Below are 8,710 nucleotides of genomic sequence, written 5' to 3' on the forward strand. Positions count from 1 at the left end.
CGGCGGCAATGCTCGGCCGGCGGCGCGCAAACCTTGGCCCGGGCGGGCCCGCGATGGGCTCCGCGGGCCGGCGGGGCGGGGACGGCGGCGGAGGACAAGTGGCGTGACGCGGCGATGCAGACACGTCTGACTCGGGATGGACATGTCCGGTGACAGGAGGTGGAAGAAGACTAGGGTTTCATCCGAAATTTCGGGGAGATGCACATATTTATAGGTAGAGGGAGCTAGGAGTGTCCAAATGAGGTGCGGTTTTTGGCCACGCGGTCGTGATCGAACGCTCTAGATGATGGAAGGGTTTTGGTGGGTTTTGGCAAATTGGAAGGGTGTTGGGCTACAACACGCACGAGGCCTTTTCGGTCCCTCGGTTAACCGTTGGAGTATCAAACGAAGTCCAAATGGTACGAAAATTGACAAGCGGTCTACCAGTAGTAAACCAAGGCCGCATGAGTGGTCTCGGTCCAATCCGAAAACGTTTAACACCCACACACGAAAATAGGTAAAAGTGGACACCGGGTGACATAGGAGCGCCAGATTGCAAAACGGACAATGGGGGAAATGCTCGGATGCATGAGACGAACAAGTATGCAAATGAAATGCGCATGATGACATGATATGCAATGCATGACACGCAAGCAATGAAAAGGAAACAACAGCGAATAACTGGAGGACACCTGGCACATTGGTCTCGGGTCGTTACATGGAATCAAATGCAAGTTCATACCAAAAGATCGTTAACAACAATACCAACTTGCGGACGACAAGGTAGTACAACTACCAATACCAAACTAACTTATAATCTTTTTACTCCTGGCCCTAGTGTTCATTTGGTAGAAAATCTTGCAGAGGACCAGCTCCCGCTCCTTCTCTTGCTCCAGGTCCCCGAGGTGGTACTGGTGCATTACCTAGTTGGTCCTCTGCTGGTCAAAGTTCTTGTTGGTGTGCAGCACCAGAACCTTTTTTGCTGCCCATCTGCCGGCCGTTGACCATCACCGGCAAGGTATTGTCGGTCTTGTGCCACATCGCGTGCATGCCGCACTCCGACTGTATCTTGCGACGCGTCCACGCGCCCCTTTTGAACACCCTGGAATTGCACTGGAAGAAATGCTTCCTTAGGCCACTCAGTGTGATACCTGCAGTATTGTGGAATACAGGTTTTAGTGTACCTAGTTGGCATTTCCATAACATCTTTGGCATGTTGCAGTCACTTGTTTCACTTTTTATTAACTGTCAAATTGTAATTGCTTCACCAGGTTTGTGCAAGTAGACGGCCGATCGGTGTCTTACCTGGAAGTTTCTCAGGTTGGGTGTAACATATGCCGTGCTCGCTGTCGTTGGTTGGTATGAAAAAATCGATGAGAGACTGAAATCTCATGCTGTCAGCACTCACTTTGGCCTCAAGGTGCTCGATCAGCTCCTGCACAGCATCTCCATCATCATTATCAGTACATCCTACGCAGGTGAGTTAGGATGCACTTGATCCCAGGATGGTATCTGTCCTTCAAACCAGAGGAGTGCTTCAAACTAACAACAGTACATAATATCCAACAAAAGAGGGTCGTGCTACAACAGCAGAATACATGGCTCGGTCTAGATATCAGCACGAATGAATTTGTGCATATTTGTTGTTGGCATGAACCACATTGCCGCATGTCGGGTTTGCAAAAGCCATCCATCGCATGGAAGCTTGATGACTTTCACACACTGAAGATTATCTGGCAACAAGCTGTGTCGACGAATCTCTGGATATGGTGATTCATGAAACCCATGGTATGATGTGTAAACACATCCCCCCTCGCGAATGGAAGTTGCATAGCACAGTAATCATCGCCGGTGATATGATCGATGATTGGTTGGATGATCGGATAATTGAGCCCGAGGAACAAGGAGTGGTTGCCGAGGCTGTAAACCCGCCTCCAGTTGAATACGCCTGGCCCAACGGAGCTGGGATCTTTCTCGAACACGAAGCAGCCATAGCCATCAATGTAACGAGCGCCCCACGGATTGTACTGCATGTGGTTTGATGTAATGGTTTGGTCAATTTGGTACGTGCGAATGAGCATCAAATGACCGCCGTCAGCAGAACGAGCAATAAACCACCACCCATCGGCTGGTATGATTCCACGTCCTGGATTCATGAAGGCCAGCGCATTTGCGTCTGCTGCAACAATTCAAATTGGAGACCAAAAGGACAAAAATAAATAATTATATTCAGAGTATGTGTGGAATTAAGATTATTATAAAAGTGACACATATCATAGATAGAGAATTGCAATGTCATGGTCATAATCATGCCCCAAGTTAAAAAGAATAAGCCAATGGCTTTCATATTCTAGCAATATGTCATGGTTCAAACATCGATGTAACAATGAGAGGAAAACAGCTATGACAGCGCCTACTCATATTCTACCATAGCAATTACTACTACTGTTCTCATATCAACTCTAAGCAATAATATGTGTTGTTATAAAAATCTTGTAAAGAGTAACATATAGCAATCATGATGTTATGCTCATAATATGTATTCTAACAATCATTAGATGCCAATTGTTCTCATATCAACTCTAACAATAACATGTGTGGTCATAAAAATCTAGGAAATGAGAGGAACATATAGCAATGATGTGGTTATAAACATGCTATGCATTCTAAGTTTGTAACAAATGAACAGGCAGTCGTATTCATAAGGTAAAGATTAGATGAGATAGAACAATTACACGACGATAGATTCCACCAATATAGGTAGCCAATCTGTGCGTCGACCGCGTAAACGATGCCATCATGCACTATAGCATCAGACAGAAATGTTTCCTCAACAGGATTGATGATGAGCCATAACGATGTATGGCGACCGGATTCCAGATAGACTAATCCCTCGTTGAACATGGCAATAAGCTTGTAATCCATGTAGTCTTCTGATGGTGTGGGCACTTTGCAGATTACAACTTTCTGCAAACAAAGGTCGAGCCAAAAGCTTGACGCGTCTCGTGCGTAGTAGGCAGGAGTGTCCGTCGGGCCGCGAGGCTCGATGGCGGCGGTATCCAATGATGGAAGGTTGATCTCACACTGGGTTTATATATCCACCAGACGCCACAGACTACCAGTGTGGTGGATGAGGACGATCTAGTTGGCCTTCATGCCCGCCCAGTAGTGGCCGCGCATGAAGGACAGGTGGATGGGTAGTGGTGGCATGTCGAGGGGCACCACGGAAACCTCCGTAGGATCGTCAAGTTGGTGTCTCGGTGTTTGGGCCACCTGCGAGGATCGGGCATCAGCAAGCAGGGTGTCTTGAAAAGAGCCGGCCGGTTGCAGACAAGTAGACGGTACAAAGACATTGAGCATGCGGCCAGATGGATGGTGCTGAGTAGGTCCATACGACTACAGATCTGCTCCAAGAGAATATTGGCGAGGGAATTCCAATCGCGGCTCTGCGTGCCAGTCGGTTCTGCCATTGGGGTTTTCGGTGCCTACGAGCCAGCGGGGAAGTGGATTCGGGCGGGCGAGCGAAGAAGCTTCTCCTCGTGTGGCCGAGCAGTGAGCGGGGGGATATGGTACACGCGAGCTACCAAGGAAGATGGCGCGGGCGGGCGAGTAGTGAGCGGGGGTAAATGGTGTGCGGACGACGATGGGGAAGAGAGGAGGAAGAAGAAGAGACTAGTTGAATAGTTCTCTCCGACCAAGATGGGGAATAAATGGATTGCAAGGACTTCCTTTCTACAGTATCCCTATGCCTCTACGCTTACTTCACTCATTTTGCTCCGTACCTAGTCACTTGTTGAAATCTATAGAAAGACAAATACTCCATATTTGGGAACAGAGGGAGGCTTTTACCCCGTACTCTTTGGGAACAGAGTGAGTATCACCATATGGAGGGAACATAGGAAGCTTGAAATATGAACATGTCAATGGGAGGGAGTAAGCCCCATGCATGCATGCATGCATGCAACATGCAACACTCACATGTACACATGGACGCACGCAACACTCACGCACCCATGCGGCACACAGCACACGACACAACACACATGCTCACGCTCAAGTGCTCAACCTACTCCTTACGTCCGTGAAAGACTGTACATTTAAAGATTTAGACATTGACCAGGGCATAATTAACGCCCAAAAGTAGCAGACTTATGTGTGCATGCGACCATTTAGATAAGAAGATTAAATGAAGGCCGTTGCATGCTGTAATTAAGGATAGACATGTAGCCTATACCTACAGCACAAGTTGGTGCATTAGTCAATCAATATCGATTTAGATTAAAGGCTAAACACATTGGAAGTGTAGATGTACATCATGTAGTACACTCTTTGTTGGACGACCGAGGGAGGACACGTGCATGCACTCACATACACAGCCAGGGCAGTTCGCGCGCAAGGGTTGGACTCGTGCCGCGCCTGTGTAAAGTTTTGTTTAACTGATTTCTTTGCTCTGCCAACTGACAGGTGGGACGCAGAAACCAGGTGACAATTTAACCAGTCAAGAAAGTTCCACGTCGACTATGTGGCCGGTCAGTAGGGTGCAATACGGTGCTCTGCGATGAGCTAGTGATCGCATAATCGCCGCAAAACTATATATAGTGACCGTAAAGAGCATACTATTACATACGTTAACCACCAGTGTATTTTTCTTGTTTCAAATTAATCCATATTAATCGGAAAGGACGCAGTATGGACTACTACTACTAGTACTAGTACTGCTTTGATGTGTCCCATCAACTCGGCGAAAGAGGAGAATCTTGCTTACTACGTCTCTCCCTCACCCACACGCGCGGTGGTTCGCAGGACGAGGAGAGGGTTTTGACTACAGCGCCCTCTCCCGCTCCCTCTCCCCCACCCTCGTGGTGGACGTGCAGCAGTTCAATCGGTGTCAGATTGCCAGAAGCATATTGTATTGTAGTATCATCATTGTTGGACCTTCCGAAGAGGCGAACAGCCAAGTGCAAGGTTCACACGAGTACGAACTATTGAACCTCCCGAAGAGGCAAAGAGCCAAGTGCAAGGTTTTATAGGAGTTGTCGTCCTAGTAGGAGTGTACTAGTACAACTATAGCTAACGATGCTACTATATGATGCCGCCACGTCACGTATATCCAAAGCTGTGCCACCTTTTTTTCTCAAAGAGCGTGTTGGAGCCCGTGCAACAACCACACAAGTTACACGTACACATAACACATTTACTAGTAATAAATTCTGATGGACAAATGCTAGTATGCCACACAAGTTCATCTCCAACTCATGTGATAAATTTGTGCACGACTGGTCTACATATATTCACAGCGCTACAGTTCACAATTACCGTACTCCACTTACACGTTATAGATGGGCTACATGTCCTCCTACAGGTTCCAGTCCCAGGTGTTCTTCATGGATGGCACGATCCATAGCGGTGGGCAACGGGAATCATTGTCGCAGCTTTCTAGTCCGGTTCCACACGATGGAGACTCATCCAAGCTGAAGTGGCATAAATTAGGGATAGCGTGTCCCAGCATGTCGTTCATCCGACGGTGTGCACTGAAGACACAACCATGCTTCATGAACAGCAGGCCTTCCGTGTCGTGCATTGAAGGTGGCATCCGCTTCACAATGGGGTAGCTGTCCCCGATGAAAAGCGAGTACTCTCCAAGAGTGTTCCTCGGCACCCACGTAGCATCATGGGGGTCGAACTCGGCGCCGTTCATCTGGTGCACGCGGCATCCCAGATCTGGACACATGGTAACGTATATAGTCAAGGTCCATGCATAATAATGTTGTGCTCAAATGTGGCGGTCAGTAATACTATGCAGCAAATAGTACTACTTCGGTATAAAGGAAGTAAAATAATCGGCTTATTATATATAGCCACTCTTGGCTGCATGGATGAGATAGTAAGACATGGAAAAACAAAAATGGTGGCAGCTAGTGGGTTCAATTCTTCAAGGGCCTAGCTAGCTATACGGGTCCTCCAAGGTAAAAAGTACTCCTACTAGTACTACAAAGTATACTACTAGTAAAATAATGAAAGAGAAGGCGAGAGGGTTGAAAAATGGAATACCTGGGTAGATGGTGACGGTCCGATCATGGTAGATTATGTGACCATGTTGCACATCAGTGGTACCATGGGTAACGACTGATAAGATAGTTGATCCCAATATGCCAAAGTCAGCTACAAGGTTCCAGGTTAGACCGAATCATGGATGCAAATGCACATCCAGGATCGGCGATCTTATTTTGATCGGGGGATGACTAGTCCCTACAAAATAATGGAGTACCGTTAGGGATGCAAATGATGGTTTGTGCATCCCGTACCTTAGGATGTCAACTAGATAAAACAAGTCCCCTGGCTTGTCACTGCAAAGATGCGGCCTAGATGGCACACGGCGTGTTCGAACGTGTAGGGGTACAAATCTTCCGCTGCCAACATGCGCCAGCCTCTGCCGTTACTTCCTCCAACATTGATGGCAATCCTTATGTCGAACACCGCGGTGAGATAGTAATCCTCGTAGCCGTGTCGCTTTGTCGGCGGGTCCGCAATTCCTATCTTCTTCAATCTCATGTAGGCATCATCATACGTATTCTTGCCCAGCCAGTCCGAAAGGCCGATCCCAATGGTGGAGAAGGGGTCTACCGGAACGGCCGCACTACTATGGATGTTGTGCAAAATGATGGTGGTATCCGGCCGGAGGTATGCAAGCCAATCTTCGTTGGCACCGACCCAGACCTATATATAAGACGGTGGGCAGCGGAGAAATTATGGGATGGAAATGGAATAACTATGTACTAGTACATGATCAAACTCCATTACTGACCTGCTCATCGGACAAAATCCGACTACGTCTCAACGTCGGCAACTCTAGCGGAGTCAACATGCAACCATGGCCAGGGAGCGGTGGACTATTCGAAGGATTGTCCCATAGAAGAACCTTCTCCTCGAGGATGCATGGAAGACCAACAAGCATGACATGTTTAAGCAGCGTCTTGAAAAAGTTGGTGCAGGAAGCATCGAGTCTTGCAGCGGTGAGGACATCGGAGGGGCGTGCAATTTCTCCCACAGGATCGTCGTCCAAGGTCTCCCAACCCCGACGAGGAGGAGAACCGCCTTGCGAATCCATGGGAACAGCGACGAACTGCCTTCTCTTCGGGGGAAGGGGAACTGGCGAGGAGGAGATAAGAGCGTAGTAACCGCAGGGCCTCGTCCCTTCCAATTGTAGATCGTTCCTCAGCGAAGGGGTGAGGCTATTATTTACTACTAGTACTCCCTCTGATTCTTTTTACTCTGCGCATAAGAGCAGACCCAGATACCGAGGCAGGGGCTCGCTGCATGCTTTCTGGACGGGAATACCCCTGGCGCATGGATGGGAGGAGTTAGCAGCTCTAAATTCCGCATGCAGCCCATTGGCTGTCTGCCCGCGTTCTCCTCTCTCTGCGTGCTGCATGGATGTCTCCCTCTCTCTCACATGACTACATGCGGTGGCGCTGGCCTATGAGAAGCTCGCGTGGAGATAGCAATCTTCTCTCCAAAAGTGATTTTTTTTGAAAGAAAGGGATTATGGAATGTTATGGGATTGCATTATACTGTAAATAATAGCACTAGTAAGAAATTTTTGGCACTAGTAGTAGTTTTTGGCATGGATTAAGAAATTTTGGGTATGTTTTTGCCATTTTTTGTACACGCCAACTAGTGTCAAAAAACGTCTTACATTATGTGACGGAGGAGTACGTACTCGTACTGTAGCAGTACTAGTACTACTTTTCTCAACTAGTAGTGCGATGTACTGTACTTCTAGTCTAGTCTAGTATAGTGCACATGTTTTGAACTTTTCAATCTCAGGGCCAAGGAGCTACAGTTGGAACTGGAGGGTACTGTTCTCTAGAACCATCGATGTACTATCAATGCAGGGGAAGTACACCTGCGTAGTGGCCTAGTGGGTACTCTTGGTGCTCTATTCAGCCGCTCCTCTCACATATCTGGCCTACTCAGCCGCTCCTCTCATGCACACACTAGCAGCCTGTTTATCAGCGATGGTTACTGTGGGGGCAGAACATTTGAGTTATCTGATACAGCGAGACTAGGCTTTTCGCTTCCATTTGTGGAGGTGTAATGGATCTCGTCGAACTTTGTTAGTAGTTCCTTCTTTATGAATGAGATGAAGCAAAGCTTTTGCCTCCGTTTCAAAAAAAACACGGCAAGAGGAATTTCTTTTATAGTAGAGCCGATAATGGAGTGAAGTCCATGCATGCAACGCCAAAAGCTACAGAGTAGTAGTAGAGCACTTTACGTACAAAGCCATATTGCATAGTTCCCCATGCCCCGCCAGGCTTTTCCGTCTCCTCGGGCTTAATTGGGAGGCGCTAGTTTAAATATGCTACTAGATGGAAGCTGCAAGCGAGGTGCGGCTAGGGCGAGCAAGCGAGCCATGGGATGCTGGGAAGGAAAACCCGTTCACGTGGCTATGTTGTCCAGTGCACCCAGATTGTTGGGTCGCACGTCCGTTTGACTTCAAAACTCAAACTACCCCTGTAAAATATTGGCTCGCAGCGAAGTGTAGTAGTACTATTTTTTTAAAAGGCCTCCGTGCGTTTGCCGGGATCGAACCCACGAAACGAGGTATACACTCCCGCGACCACTAGTAGTACTTGTTGGAGTACAACACAGCCTAGAATCGCTGTAGGCTATAAGCCAGTGCCATGTCATCTACAACCCATCTTATAGCCAACATGTAGTAGTAGTTTAT

This window comes from Triticum dicoccoides, chromosome 2A (genome assembly GCF_002162155.2).
Source record: "Triticum dicoccoides isolate Atlit2015 ecotype Zavitan chromosome 2A, WEW_v2.0, whole genome shotgun sequence".
NCBI lineage: Eukaryota > Viridiplantae > Streptophyta > Magnoliopsida > Poales > Poaceae > Triticum > Triticum dicoccoides.